The following is a 17,583-nucleotide window of genomic DNA, read 5'->3' as shown; positions in this document are numbered from 1 at the left end:
TAAATGTCACCCGGGTCCCTCCAAACACTTGTATCGGGGTGTTTTCGCGACTAGAAGCAATTGTCCCTATCAAATAATCGATTTAAGTCCTAATTAGATACAAATGTGTATCTTTACATTATACTTAGGAACCTCGTGTATTTACAAGCCCCAGATCAACTCTTAGAATCCAAATCGTCACATTTCTCGTCTGGTGAGTTCATACCCCTACGCCGTTTTCTGTGTTTTTCAATGTTTTCAGGGGGGAATACAAGCAAAACTATAACTGTTTTCGAATTATAACATTGATGTATTTCAAATAATATCTGGCAAACTTATAAACACTTTTACTCCTTATGTATTATGCTGAGCATAAGGAATGATCTATCAATTACAACTAAATGGATTTTAGTTAAGAAAATAATCAAACTAATCAAATTATTATGGGAATAATTTGGGGTTCTATATTTCTCTTTATATCATGTACTGATATTTGTATAAAGTTATTAGATAAACTATGACTGATTCAGTTTATCTCCATATCATTTGAATGTATTGCCAGATAGTTTCTTGTATGTATCTATTTTCACTGTATCATGTTTCATAATCTTTGTATGTTTGATATCATATGAAAATCTTGTGAATAGTTTAGTACTAGTTTGTGAGTAGTCACTACCCTTTATGGATGATCAGTAAATCCTCCCCGGAAGTGTAACCAGAGTCTCCTGGAGGGAGAGCGAGGAATTTGTGAATAGATCTATTCGGGACTGACAATCCCACACCTTAACTACTAGCTACAGTTAGGCGGGCACGCCTGGGGTGACAAATTATGTATATCGCCCGACGTCTGACTAACATCAAGGAGGTCTCGTTGTCGTATCAGCATGGTTACCCGACTCACAATACGTATTAATATAAACTTATTCACAGCTGGGATTTTGTTTAGAATCTATATCTTGTTCGGGATGATATTCCCATGGTCTGTTATCTATATCTCGTTCGGGATGGTAATCCCATGGCTTTAAATCTATATCTTTTACGGGATGGTAATCCCATGGTTTTGAATCTGTAACTTGTATGGGATGGTAATCCCATGATTTTATCTAACTATCTTATATCAAATTCGGGATAGTGATCCCATGGTTTTATCAAATAATCTCATATCTGATTCGGGATAGTAGTCCCATGGTTTTCAATCTATATTTTCTAGTATATCAAACTATCTTGTAACTAGTTCGGGATGTTAGTCCCAAGGTTTTCAAACTACTTTCTATCTACAGTTCATGTATATTATGGCATTTCATATTGTATTCGGGATAGTAATCCAATGATTTTCAAAATATAGTTTTGTGTATTAAACTATACTCTGTTTTATTTAATAAATCTTGCATTTAGGAAAATATGAGATTTTCCTGGGGTTAACATATAACGTGTAACTAAACTGTAACGAAAGATAACCAAACTAACATTACATAAGAAAATATGGGATTTTCTTGGATAACAAACCTTTTCGGAAAACTAAAGGAAACCGATACATTTTCATAAAACAAAAACCGCTTATGAACTCACCAACTTTATGCTGATTTTCAAACTGCTTGTATTCTCAGGTCCAAGTTAGACAGGTACCCAGTGATCTCTTTTGGTGAAGACGGAGTGCGTTGAAGACTCGTCTCGTTTTGTTCATATGATATATGTATAACTTTTGTATAATTTACTTTTGAACCAAATGTAAACTTTCATATATATGTAATGTAATGGTTGTTTACTGTGATTACTATGTACATTGGATTTGATACACAACTTGGAGTCCACCCTGGATATGTTTCCGCCTTTGATTTTCGGGGTGTGACAGATTGGTATCAGAGCCCTTGTTTATAGTGAACAGAGTATACCAAACCTTACATGGTATAAAACTTTAAACATTAAGGGGCCTAAGTGCTCTGAACTAAAAGTATCCTACAAAATATAAGTATTTTCAAAAGTATTTAAGTATGTCGAGCCGTCGAGATCCGTAACTACAAGTAGAACAAAACATAAGTAAATGGGTGTTGTACGCTGCGGTTAAACCTGGGCAGTTATGTAGTCGTGTCTAGGGTCAATATAGCCTGGCCAACTATATTCATTCGAGACACGGCCAACATGTGCTTGGGAGTGACTGTGGTATGCAGCATACCTAAAACTTATCCAATATCCCAAACAACAAATCTTCGATGCAGCGAACCATGAAATACTATGGGAGTATTTCTCAAGCCGATCCTTTGTAGAAATCCTCGTATACGCATTATTCCTTGATCATTCCTCTAGCGATAAAATGTTCTATCTTGATAACTCCTTTCTGCTTTATCGCTTAGTATGATGTTATATTAGTCTTGATGAGATATCCCCTGTTCCATATCTCTTGATTCAATTCAGAGGACTTATGATCCTCTCTTTCCTGATCTTTTTAGATCAAGATGCCTCCAAGAAAGAGACCCAGCTCAACGAACAACAGCAATCCTCCTCCGCCACCACCTCCTATTCAAATCGATTTGGAAACACTTTAGGCAACCATTTCTGCTACCATATCAGCTCTCTTACCTCAACTGAACTCTAGGGGTTCGGGAGGCGGAACCCAAAACCCAGATGATAGTCAGGGACACCAAAAAGGGGGTTCCTATAAAGACTTCATGAACGCAAAACCGACATTCTTCGATGGCACAGGGGGTGTCATTGCTTTAACCCGATGGTTCGAGAAAATCGAATCAATCTTTGAAATATGCGGATGTTCGGAGTTTGATAGAGTCAAGTTTGCTGCCTGCACCTTCCTAGACAAAGCCATGACTTGGTGGAACGGCCGAGTCAAATCCTTAACTTTACCTGTAGCGAATGCTATGGGTTGGGAAGCTATGAGAGAGCTTCTTCTCGCAGAGTATTGCCCTCGGGGTGAACTCCAGAAACTAGAAAATGAACTTTGGAACCTTAAGATGAAGGGTTCCGACATAGCTGCTTATACTTCAAGATTTGATGATCTGGCGTTACTCTGTCCGGGAATGGTTACCCCGGAGAGTAAAAAGATAGAGAGGTTCATCTGGGGGTTGACCCAGCCAACCAAAGGGAATGTCTTGGCTGCGAAGCCAGACACATATGACAGTGCCAAATGTCTTGCAAAAATCTTGATCGATCACGAAGACAACTCTGATGAGGAAGCTACCACCCCCGAGCCAGTCACCAGTGGAGGCGGAAGCAAAAAGAAATCCTGGAACAAGCGGAAGGCCCAGAGTACGCAAGGGTCTTCTAAGAAACAGCAAACGGTAGCAGTCCATGCTGCTACTGCCCCTGTTACTGTTTCAGCTGTCGGTTCCACAGCCCAAACTCCCACCAGTGGATACACTGGTACCCTTCCTTGGTGTAGTAAGTGCAACTACCACCATCGCATTCCTGGTCCATGTCGCGAAAGGATCTGCGACAACTGTGGCAGTAAGGGCCACCTTGCTCGAACCTGCAGAAAACCAGCCAAATCAACGAACCAATCATCCGGAGCGGGAATTAGTCCGGCCTGTTACAATTGTGGGGAAGTTGGGCACTTCAAAAGGAATTGCCCCAAGACAGCTACAACCACTGATCCCTCTGCCGCCGCAGGTATATTTCTCTTTGATAATTCTTATACCTGCAACTCTTTTCGATTTTAGTTCAAAAAAAAAGGAAACCTGTTATCTATCTATTCGAACGTTTTCTAAACTCAATCCTTCGTATGTAAACGAAATGTGTACCATCGGGATGACTAACCAGTGAGATAGAGATCACTAACTTCGTACCTATAGATTAAATCCTCAGTCCGGAGGACTATTCTGCTCCATTCGATTAAAAAGGGTGAAACTTTCTACAAAAATACTTTGATGCTATGTTTAACATGAAATGACCGAGTTTCATTCATGTTGTTATCCTTGGTTTCGAAAGGGTCGCTCGTCTAGATCTTTTTCTCGACCCGGTTCTCGTGATCTTCGGCATCAAACCTTCGTATCATTCCATGTCTTAGAACTCAAAAGTTTTCCCCATGTGAATTACCACGCATCCCTCGTTTCTGTGATTATTGAGAAACGGGAAGTTGGCAGCTCTTTCCTCTAAATGTCTATCCCGAAGGATTTCCGGGAGTTTCTTTCGAACGTCTAGTTTAGTCTCACATTAGACCCTTCGAGATCTTCGTAGAAATCGATTCTGCAATCTTCAGATTTTGGATGCCTTTAGAGCTTGATAACATCTATCTAGACCACCACGTCTCGAATCCTTAGAAGCATCTACCCAACGAAACCCTAGTGATTCCTTTGAGGAAACCGAAGTCGTCTAGGATTGGAACTTCCATGAGAAAACCGATTAATATCGTAAATTGAGAGAGAGTTAAAGTACGAAACAAAGACACGTCTCGATAATGAGAATTCATTAGAACGCCTAGTAGAGACCTGATTCCACTTGAGAAAGTGAAGATCCGAGGCAACAAATCCACTCGTGTCACATTCCAATTCATGATCTGTATCTTATTCTTTGAATTTCGGGACGAAATTCCCTCTAACGGGGGGATAATGTAACAACCCGAAGTTTTCCATCGCCGAAAACCCATTCTACCCGTATAACTCGTCGTATATCGAAATGTCCCGATATCGTTTTTGGGTTTAGTTAATTAAAGTTATATGTTTATTATCATCCAATGAGTGTCCAAACCCTTTAGGAACTCATGAAATTAGCCCAAAATATTTATTGCATAAGTTTTAGAAACGTCCCCGCCGGGTGACGGAAACTTAATCGGGTGCGACCTAAAGCCTCGTTTAAGGCCGGTATCGGGTAGAATTCCACCGTGTCCAAGTTTTGGGAACTGTATAAACATGTTAAACCTTTCATTTGAAGCTTTTTCCCTCTCTCTACTCTCTCTCTAACCTCTCTCCTAAAATCCAAGTTTAAGGGTCCAAAACTCAATTTTAAGGCCTCAAATCCCTAAGGTACCTTCCTAACTTCATTGTATAGCATATTTGGCTTCCAAATTTGAGATTTAAACATGAAATTGGACACAATATATGAGTTTACGGCCCAGGAAGCTGCCTAGGCCGTAAACACTAAGTTTGAAGGGTTTTGAGCCCTTAAACCCCTTCCTAGACAATTTTGGACTTTAGATATGGCTTAATGGCTTCATGAATTGAACTTATAACATTTAAAACATGGATTTTGATGGATTTGAAGGAGTTTACGGCCAAGGCACAAGCTTGGGCCGTAAACTCATATTTATGGGGTTTTCTTGACCTTAAACCCTCCCAAATCACTAATAAGGCTTAGATATGAACTTTAGAACATTTGGTTTAGCCTTTGGACACTTGAAACATAATTTTTGAGGGGTTATTGTGAGTTTACAGCCAAGGCAAGAGCTTGGGCCGTAAACTCCTTAAAATATGGTAAAAATTCATTTTAAAGTGTTGTTTAACCCCTATAACACCCCTAAAGCCTTGGAATGAATTTTAGAAGTCCTTACAAACAAGTTTTTGGCATTAAAACACATGGAAATACTCTCTAAGAGAGTTTACGGCCATGAGGGGGGTCTCATAGGCCGTAAACTCCAAAAACCCCTTCAAAACTTCAAGCAAATGCATGTAAGGCCTTGGAACAATTTTACCAATCACACGTGATTTATTTTAGCATCATTTAACACCATTTTCATGAGTATTAATGAGTTTACGGCCAGGAGCCTATGCTAGGCCGTAAACTCCCATAAATTAATCATTTTGATGTTTTAAATCCATTCCAAGCCTGTAAATCCAAACCTAGAAAAATTCCCTTAAGTGCTTTAAGCCATTTTTGCCCTTAACTCACCCCACCATGAGTTTACGGCCGTAAACTCATGGGGAGAGGGTCATATGGCCGTAAACTCCCTAAATGTCACCCGGGTCCCTCCAAACACTTGTATCGGGGTGTTTTCGCGACTAGAAGCAATTGTCCCTATCAAATAATCAATTTAAGTCATAATTAGATACAAATGTGTATCTTTACATTATACTTAGGAACCTCGTGTATTTACAAGCCTCGGATCAACTCTTAGCATCCAAATCGTCAGATTTCTCGTCCGGTGAGTTTATACCCCTACGCCCTTTTCCGTGTTTTTCAATTATTTAGGGGGGGAATACAAGCAAAACTATAATTGTTTTCGAATTATAACATTGATGTATTTCAAATAATATCTGACAAACTTATAAACACTTTTACTCCTTATGTATTATGCTGAGCATAAGGAATGATCTATCAATTACAACTAAATGGATTTTAGTTAAGAAAATAATCAAACTAATCAAATTATTATGGGAATAATTTGGGGTTCTATATTTCTCTTTATATCATGTACTGATATCTGTATAAAGTTATTAGATGAACTATGACTGATTCAGTTTATCTCCATATCATTTGAATGTATTGCCAGATAGTTTCTTGTATGTATCTATTTTCACTGTATCATGTTTCATAATCTTTGTATGTTTGATATCGTATGAAAATCCTGTGAATAGTTTAGTACTAGTCTGTGAGTAGTCACTACCCTTTATGGATGATCAGTAAATCCTCACCGGAAGTGTAACCAGAGTCTCCTGGAGGGAGAGCGAGGAATTTGTGAATAGATCTATTCGGGACTGACAATCCCACACCTTAACTACTAGCTACAGTTAGGCGGGCATGCCTGGGGTGACAAATTCTGTATATCGTCTGACGTCTGACTAACGTCAAGGAGGTCTCGTTTTCGTATCAGCATGGTTACCCGACTCACAATACGTATTAATATATACTTATTCACAGCTGGTATTTTGTTTAGAATCTATATCTTGTTCGGGATGATAATCCTATGGTCTGGTATCTATATCTCGTTCGGGATGATAATCCCATGGTTTTAAATCTATATCTTTTACGGGATGGTAATCCCATGGTTTTGAATCTATAACTTGTACGGGATGGTAATCCCATGATTTTATCTAACTATCTTATATCAAATTCGGGATAGTGATCCCATGGTTTTATCAAATAATCTCATATCTGATTCGGGATAGTAGTCCCATGGTTTTCAATCTGTATTTTCTAGTATATCAAACTATCTTGTAACTAGTTCGGGATGTTAGTCCCAAGGTTTTCAAACTACTTTCTATCTACAGTTCGTGTATATTATGGCATTTCATATCGTATTCGGGATATTAATCCTATGATTTTCAAAATATAGTTTTGTGTATTAAACTATACTCTGTTTTATTTAATAAACCTTGCATTTAGGAAAATATGGGATTTTCCTGGGGTTAACATATAACGTGTAACTGAACTGTAACGAAAGATAACCAAAATAACATTACATAAGAAAATATGGGATTCTCTTGGATAACAAACCTTTTCGGAAAACTAAAGGAAACCGATACATTTTCATAAAACAAAAACCGCTTATGAACTCACCAGCTTTATGCTGATTTTCAAACTGCTTGTATTCTCAGCTCCAAGTTAGACAGGTACCCAGTGATCTCTTTTGGTGAAGACGAAGTGCGTGGAAGACTCGTCTCGTTTTGTTCATATGATATATGTATAACTTTTGTACAATTTACTTTTGAACCAAATGTAAACTTTCATATATATGTAACGTAATGGTTGTTTATTGTGATTACTATGTACATTGGATTTGATACACAACTTGGAGTCCACCCCGGAAATGTTTCCGCCTTTGATTTTCGGGGTGTGACACGCCCCTTAATGTTTATAGTTTTATACCATGTAAGGTTTGGTATACTTTATTCACTATAACCAAGGGCTCTGATACCAATCTGTCACACCCCGAAAACCGAAGGCGGAAACATTTCCGGGGTTGACTCCACGTTGAGTATCAAATCCAATGCACATAGTAAGTAAAGTAAAACCACCATTACATTACATATAGAAAAGTTTACATGTGATACATAATATATATGAAAAAAATGAGACGAGTCTTCTACGCACTCCGTTTTCGCCAAAAGAGATCGTCGGGTACCTGTCTAATGCGGAACTGAGAATACAAGCGGTTTGAAAATCAGCATAAAGCTAGTGAGTTCATAAGCGGTTAGTTATCTGAAAATGTACGAGTTCCTTTAGTTTCCTGAAAAAGTAGTTATCCAAGAAAATCCCATATTTTCTTAAAAGTTGGTTACCAAATCCAAAATGTAATGTAAAAGATGTACACTAAAAACATGATTGTTCTTGAATTGTAAAGTTTGGTATCTAAATTGTTACACGTTTCTGGTTACGTATTACTGTTACCCAGGAAAATACTATATTTTCCTACATGTGTGTGTGTGTGAACTGTTACCAATTCTGATTATGTTCAGTGTTATCCCTAGGAAAATCCCATATTTTTCTGAATGTGTGTGTACGAATTCTCCTGAAAGTTTGTTTATCCTTAAATGTACATTAGTTTTATTACGTACATAAAACTAATAATTAAGTGTGAAGTGTTCATAATGTTGATTGCGAGTTCCATAACCATACTTCAGACCAGATATGACTCGGGTCGGGGCCAATATCCTTTTTATGACTTTCGTCACCCTTGAACCTTTCGGTTCGGCTGTAGCTAGCAGCCAGGTGCGGGATTGTCAGTCCCGTATAGATCTATACACTCAAGTCATGCTCCCTATCTAAGAGATTCTGGTTACAGGTGCGGTCCTCCACTCGCGTATCTCTGTGGAATGTTCACCGAGGACGTGTCTCCAATCTTTAAGATTACTCTTTACTCTCGTGCCTAGGGGGAGTAGTATTTATGGCTGACTAAGTTCTAATGGTGCCTGTCCCTTACACTCGAGCCTAGGTGTTTTGTTAAGGACATTACAAATGTTTATGTTTTCTAATGGTGTCTATCCTTTACACTCGAGCCTAGGGTGTTTTATTACAGACATTACAAAGGTTTTATGATCTCTATCAATATAAGTGTCAACAATCAATTGTGAAACATAATAGTATATAATAAGAATTGAAATCGTTTAAACAAACAACTCTGCAAGTTAAAACAGTTTGTTACTAGGTTTTCAATTCTTAAAAGTGTGCAAATTATGAAACCATTTAAGCAAAATAATGAATTTAAGTACAAGATATTCTTGTACTTTTGCTTGTATTCCCCCCCCCCCCCCCCTGAAAACATTTAAAAACCATTGAAAAAGGGTAGGGGTATGAACTCATCGGTTGAGAAACGCGTCAGTTTGGATCCTAAACGTCAGTTATGGGTTCGCGAGCGCACAAGATTCCTATGGATTATGAAATGATACACATTTGTATCTAATTAGGACTTGATTAATTTATTTGTTAGGGACATACACTTCTAGTTGCGGAAACACTCCATTACAAGCGTTTGGAAGGACCCGGGTGGCATTTAAGGACTTGTATGACTAGGGAATGGAGTTTACTCTTCAAGAGTAAACTCCTTAAGGAGTTTACTACCCTAAACACCTCATCCACATGAGTTCACGGCCGTGAACTCATGGAGGGTGCTTATGGGTGCAAAATGGCTTCATAACACAAGGATAATTTAGCTATGATTTTATCTAGGGCATTAGGATGATTTTTGGCTCACTTAAAGACCATTTATTGGGGTTTACGGCCGTAAACTCCCCCTCACACCCAATTCTTAAAGTTTTAGGTCTTTAAACAATCACATGTGATTCCAATGATTTTTCCAAGCCTTGTATGGATTTTTAGGGGACTTTTGGCATGGTTTTTGGAGTTTACGGCCCATGAACCCCCTCATGGCCGTGAACTCCTTTGATGGGTGTTTAATTATGTTTTAAGCTTCTAAATTGATGATAGACACTTCCAGAATTTATCCCAAGGTTTGAGGTGTGTTTAAGTGGCATCTTAACACATTTAGAGGAGTTTACTCCCCAAGAATATGAGTTTATGGCCCAAGCATGTTCTTGGGCAGTAAACTCAAGTTTACTCCTCTAAATTAATGTTTAATGTGTTCCAAGACCAATTCCATAATTCTACAAGTCGTATCTAAGCCTTATTGGTATTTTGGAAGGGTTTAAGGGCATAAAAAACCCTTTTATATGTGTTTACGGCCCAAGCATGCTCCAGGGCCGTAAACACATGAACAAGGCTCTAAATCATGGTTTGAGGCATTCTAAGTCCATTCCATAAAGTCATCTAGCTATATCTAAGGTCTAATTGTGGTTTGGAAGGGTTTTGTTGCTCAAAAACCCCATTTATATGAGTTTACGGCCTAGGAATGTTCTAGGGCCGTAAACTCATGATAATGGTCCTAATTCATGGTTTAAACTCGAATTTGATGGCTAGAGGGGTTGTATAACAAGTTAGGGAAGATACCTTGGTGATTAGAAGCCTTAAATTTGAGGTTTTGGACCCTTAAACTTGGTTGAGGAGAGAGGTTAGAGAGAGAGTAGAGAGATGAAGAAACAGCTTCAAATGAAAGCTTGAACACGTTTATATAGGTCCCAAAACTTGGACACGGTGAAATTCTACCCGATATCGGCATTAAACGGGGCTTTTGGTCTCACCCGATTAAGTTTCCGTAACTCGGTGTGGTTGATTCTATAAATGTTCCGATTACTAATACTGGGTGTTAAAATGAGTTCTAAATGTACTAGGACACCCATTAAGTCATTTTAGATAATTTCAATATAATGACTTAATTAAATGGCTAAATCGGAAACGAATTTGAAAACGGCGATTGGATTATCGAAATGAGTTACGAAAAGGGTTACAAGCAGTGATACGAATTTCGGGTTGTTACACTAGTGTTTAGAAAACATAGTGTACATGCTTGGAGCATGGGACTACTATTGTTTTAAATTCAAGAATAAAGTTGATAGTTGAAACAGTATACAATGAATAATGTGTAATCATATGGTGATAAATAAAAGGTGTTTTATTTATATTCATAGGTTTTGATACCATATTAGATTCTATTATTATTGTGTTTCATTTTGCATGTTTTGACTTCCAGAATAACTAGATTGTTCTTCCTGAATGACTAAGCTATTCAACCCATCCATAGTCGGTCATATGTTGGAAGTAGATATGAATTAAGACAGTCATGGGTTGGCTTATAGAGGTCTAAGATGTTGGACAAAGGGCTACAACACTCATGAGTGCTCATAAGTTTTGAGTATTGGATTCAACCCACGCTCATTGGAATCACTTCATGGATTTTATCACGAGTGATCATGAGACGATAATATCTTATATTCTTCAAACCTAGAGATATGAGTTGTTACTATGAGTCGGCTGTACATTGATTGCATGAAAACGCATACGGTAACTCGGTGTTATAAAACGTGCCTTTGTGTATGATTCAATAAGTAGTAGAACAAGCCATATGAGTCGAAGTTTATCCTTTCCTTTTACCTTCGAGATAAAAGCAATATCTGTGGGCCCCTCGATGATTTGATGATGACAAATGGAAGTGCTCGGCTGAGCCAGGACTGATTTGATTTGTTCAATTAGTCAGTCGTCATAAATCGGAAATCGAGAAACAACAAATGGACAGAGAGAATGATTACAATCCATGTCTTAGTCTATACGATATCTAGAATGGAGGAATATATGATCGCTTATCTTATTGACAAGTCATTGACAAAGGTCAGAGTTCATCGACAAGGTGATAATTCGACAGAAGCTTTTGAGAGCTACGATTGCCAATCGGTTCTTGAAGTCATACGCAATAATAGTTTTAGACTTATCCAAGTGGGAGACTGTTGGATTAATGTCTAAGTCCATAACTATAATTGGTAACACTTGACCCGATCCAGCATGGTCCATTTGGGTTGCATGGCATCATGCACTTGGATAGACTAAAATGAGAGAAATAAGACACTTATGGCTATTAATATATTATAAGTTCTAGTATATTAATAATAAGAATAATAAGATTATTTAATTAGTATTGATCAAGAATTAATCTAGGATTAATTAAGTGATCAAAAGAAGACTAATTAAATATATGGGTTGATTGTGTAAATCATCCATACTTATATAGTGGGCTATTGCTCCATGGATTATCTCGTTGGGCTAAAACCAATATGATACTTCATGGGTACTCCATGGTGTTTTTGTACCCATGGATCATGGAAATGAAAAGGTGTGACAACCCGAAAATTTCTAGCTTGCATTCTTCATTTCCTATCAACAATAGACTAGTTTTGCTATCTTGTAGTACCATTTAGGGTCTATTGGAGCGTTCTAAACATGTTATAATCAAGGTAGGGGTGTTAAAAAGGGTTAAATCGAAGTGTAGGAATCAAAACCGGGCCAAACACTCCAACACATGGAGTGTGCGGCCACACACATGTGTTTGCGGCCTCACACCCTTCCCAACCGCACACTCCACCTATATATACCACACTTAGTCATTTTTGAACACTTCTTTCACTTCTTCAAGCATAGAACTCGAAATCCTCTCAAGTATCATTCAAATCTCCTTGAAGATCTTCATAAAAGGTACCAAGAACACCAAGAACACCATCTGGCTGCACACACGTGCTGGCAGCACACAAGGCCGCACACTTGGCCGCACACACACATATAGTGTGTATTTTGGCCATACACCCTCTTGTATAGCCTTATAAACCTTCATACAATCATATATGATTGTAACACTTCATTATAAATGTTTACTAGTCCCTAAGGTGGTCCTAATTCATTATTTAGTTGTTCATAACACTAATTATATTCATATATGTGTCAACATATGCTAAATAGGATTCGCGTGTGTACTCAAGTCACCACTTGATACTTAGCAACTGATCCAACATTTTCATCAAAACCACTCACTACAGGTGAGTTCATACCCCTTAATCAATGTTTTAAACTGTTTTTAAATGTTTTATGGGGGAGGATACAAGTAGAATTATGCTAATTATTATATCAATCACATGTGATTAATAAGCAGCATTCAAATGATTGGCTACTCATTAACCGTTTTACTAAACAGTTTCCTTCAAATGTTTTTCATAAACACTTTATGTGTTTAAAACTCCTTATTTCTCCGTACATTTTACTCTGTATGTTTTATTTCAAACTTATTTACAATTGTGTTTCAAACAAATGTATTCTTATACTTAAACCGTTTTATCAAACCCATGCCTTCAAACCGTTTTATAGATTGACATCAAGTCGATCTTTTCGTAAGATAATAACTATGTTCAAAGGTTTTACAAAACTTATTTATGTTTTTATATTATAAATTGCATGCCTCTATATGTATAGTTATATAAGAAATGTTTAAAAGAGTTAGGAAGGCTATCCACGCTATTTCCTTTTCGCGCTTGAGATGTGGTCTGGTGGGATATCGGGTATTCGTCTGAAGGTCGTTTAAACATTAGTTATATATCACATTTACATATATAGTCATAAAAGTCCTTCCAGTTCATCCCATGCCCTTGGGTAGCAAGGGTATACATCCATGTCCATACGTACCAGTTAGATTACTAGTAAACTACCATGCGGGTAGTTTAGGAAGATACTAGAACTATTACTAGAAAGCGATACCATACAATGAGTCAGTTCATTCATGAGTCAATACTTGCTAGAACATTACAGTACATTACTATACTTGCTAGATAGAGAGCACGTACACTACAGCTAGAACATTACAGAACATTACTATACTTGCTAGATAGAGAGCACGTACACTACAGCTAGAACATTACAGAACATTACTATACTTGCTAGATAGAGAGCACGTACACTACAGCTAGAACATTACGGTACATTACTATACAATTACATGATCACACTTACACAAGTACACTTACATATACATAGAACAGATGCCACTAGGTGCTATAGCATGGACCCAGTTCAGGATCTAACTATACTGATGAATCACAACGCAATTGTGATACTTATATCGAGCATACATGATCATAGTAATGTGGATGCTCACGGCTTGCAGATATGCAGGGGTCGTGGGTAGGTCCCAAAATCCCTTTGATAGGGGAGCGTTTAGCCTGGGATCTAGACATCACATTATACCTTATCCATCAAATAAGGCAGCGGAGTACCGATGTAGTTATTTATTACAAATACTATAGTACTTACACGATTACCCTAGACTTAAGGAAATTGGTACGGTTGTAGTTCGACACTACACCATAGTACTATTTCGTTTTTTTTCCATTTACATTCACTTCGTGAACATTCACACGACGCACGGAAATGTAGAAATTATATTTTGGTTAATGATAGTCATACCTGGGAAAATACATACTCTTACAAGAGACACACGCACAGTCACTAGATGCCTTGGTAGAAGGCTACATTTAGAGCAGCTAAGTCTTGGTCGAAGACTCCTTTTGTCACTAATAGGAATCATAGGGATTTCTAGGGCTTTTCAAACGCTTACAGTTGTTTTACGAACGTTTTCATATATACAGTTCATTTACATTTTCAATACTTACAATTCGTATACATACAAATACATACATTTCAAATACATACAAGTATTTTCATACAAACTAAGACACTAAAATACTTATGATCTCACCAGCTTCAAAGCTGATACTCGCTTTCAAAATTACTTGTATCCTCATGTCATCATAGACAGGTACAGATGCAAGGATTTGGGAAGATGGAGCTCATTGAAGACTCATCTTTCATTTTGATTTATGCTTTAGTGTTTATCAAAATTTGACAGAACACATTTGTATAAAATTTATCTTATTAATGCAATGGATGATGTTGTTGCTTGTTTACTACTTTACATTGTTGTGATATTGTATATGACGTCCTCCGCCCCAGAACGTTTCCGCCGCTCAATGGTTTTGGGGTGTGACAGATTGGTATCAGAGCATTGTTTATAGTGAATTAAGTATATCAACCCATAAAAGATATACTAACTATAAATACATAAGGGATTAAAAATACTCTGACCAAGAGTTTATACTTTAAATAATAAAATATTTAAGTAAGTATATGTGCCTGCATCCATACTAAAATCAGTGTCACTAGGACAGAACAAAATAATTACGGTTGTTGGGCAACACAAGTGTGCTTAGAGACATATGGTCAAAACTGGGAAGAAATAGCCTGATCACCTATATTATCCGAGGGTTGACTAGCATGTGCCTAAGTGTAATTGTGTGGTTGCAACAATGCTAAAATCTTACTAACCCTACCATAATGAGAACAATAGAACATAACATTAAAATTTAAAATACTATAGGAGTATTTGGTGTTACTATAAGTAGTTTATACTTGAGAAATAAACGGGATCTTCATTACTAAGTTGATAGTTGCTAAGTGGATACACTAAGGCTATATGTAATTAGGATGTTATAGACTTAGAATCTGTGGAAATTTTACTTCACCCTTATTCTGTGTGAATACGGAGTTAAGGTCACTTATTCGAAGGTCTATCCTGTTTAGATTACACATAGCTGGTATGCACTTCACAAATAGCGATGTAACTAATGAAGGTGTTCTAAATAATTATCTAGATAGTCCGTCAAATAATTATTCTCTTACCCTAAATTCTCGCATAGAAAACATAGCTGGACTCCATCCCCTCGGCAACCAGTACCTTCCGAATGAGGTCATAGTTGGTCGGTTGGGAGAAGAACCAGAGAATGATCATCCTGTCCCTGTGAATGATCACCATGATGAAGATCTTTCGTATGATGGTAACTCCGAACCAGAGGTTGAGAACCTACCCCGAGCAGCTCCTTTTCCAATTCCTAACCCTCGTCCGGCTTTTCATGGCCCGACACCTGAGTGGGTGGAATGCTTGGAAACATGGAGCCAAGGACAAGATCAGCCCATGCCATTTAATGGTGACCGAAGCTTTTATGACCTAAGCAATGGGGGCTTAGCAGACAGAACCTTGCCAATCTTGGTCCGCAGAGTGGCCCGAAATGAGATTCAAGGCAGGACAGCCCTACATCAGATTACTAAAGTTGTCACCGATGCGAGAATGCATACCCTCCGCACCATTCGTCTAAGAAGATGCTCACGAGAGATCAGAGAGAAACCATGAAACCATGCTGCAAGCACTAGCTGAATCTCGAGCCGAAGTCATAGAGCTTCGAGTACACCAAGGAGTGTACGAAAGACACCTACTTGATGTGGAACGTCAACTGGCTGAACTGAGAGTTCACCAGAGGGATGACCGTCGCCAGTAGTAGACGCTTTACTTTATTTTTCCTTGTTAAAAGGAATCGTTTTCTGTCTATGCCCGATGTGGAATTTTCTATGAAATTATCTTGTAGTATAAGTACTTTTGGTTAGGTCGTTATGCTGTCAAGAACTATCTTCTCCGGATATGAGGTAAGACCTTTACAAGGTCATTTTCCCGAACTTTTACGTCACGAATATCAAAGATATTGACAGTCGGCTAACTTTTGTGTCATTCTTTATTCAAGTACTCTTACCATACTTATACTGGAGTCTATCTAAACAATGCTTTAGTCAAGTCATTGGACTATAGTAATTTAGCTCTGGAGACATTTCCAAGTCTCTTTCAGTGGTTGGATCTTGTTATTCACCAACCCACGATACCTCGGCTTGAACGACAAACGTCTTGAGACCATTCTACGAACTTACTTCTACTCCTTACTAGGACTGCATCATAGGGATGTAGGTCAAACCTCCGTGAACATACTTCCAATCCGAGCTAGGACTGCATCATAGGGATGTAGGTTAAACTTTTGAGAACATAGCCGTACTCTTTACATGAACAATATAAGTACATCAAGGGTCAACCAGAATCGCTCACAAAATCCTTATCTTTCGTGTTACATAATCATGTCGTCACTCGGAAACAATCAGTCGAACAGCGAGACCTCCACCTTTACTATGGACGCCGCTACCTTCCAAACAGCAGTTACAGCTGCCGTGGTAGCTGCCATAACCGCTGTCCTTGCGCACCGTGGCACTATCAGCACAATCAACGTTGTTGATAGGAATGAAGTTTCCAATCGTGGTATCCATCCGGGAAGTCATCAAACTATAACGGCCACAGGCCCGCAAAGCCGAAAATCAAAGAACAAGAAACGGAAGCGTCAAGCCCAGAAAGAACGCAAGAAACCCCGAAAACTTGCCATGCAACAACAGCAAGTGGAAACCTCTGGCATCCCCGTATCGAGCAGACCATAGAAAGGAACACTCCCAAAGTGCGACCGGTGCAACTACCATCACGAGGGAATGTGCCGAGCCTTGCAATGCGTTAATTGCAACAAGATGGGGCACATTGCTCGTTTCTGTAGAACTACCCCCACCACTGGGGCAAGCCTAGGTTGCTATCATTGTGGTGAGTTTGGGCACTATAAAAGAGATTGTCCGAAAAGGGAAAGAACCCGCGTCCCCATATCTCCTACTAAACACTTCACTTCCACCACCAATGTGGGTGCAGTCCATATATGTCACCAATGCGGTGAAATTGGACATCTCAAGAGGGATTTCCCGATAGCGAAGAACTCGGTGCAGATGGGAAGATTCTTAGGATCACAGCTGCAGGGGAACCTACTCCGAAACCCACGTTAATATAATTAAGGCGTTTCATTGTAACAGACTTATAAACTATCCAGAACTAGTGCAACTAGAGTCTTACCTTTTGCAAGATCCTGTCTTTATAGGGATGCTCGTGCT

This window comes from Lactuca sativa, chromosome 9 (assembly GCF_002870075.4).
Source record: "Lactuca sativa cultivar Salinas chromosome 9, Lsat_Salinas_v11, whole genome shotgun sequence".
NCBI classification, from domain to species: Eukaryota; Viridiplantae; Streptophyta; class Magnoliopsida; order Asterales; family Asteraceae; genus Lactuca; species Lactuca sativa.
The sequence above is the reverse complement of the archived record's forward strand: the minus strand, read 5'-3'. Positions refer to the sequence as shown.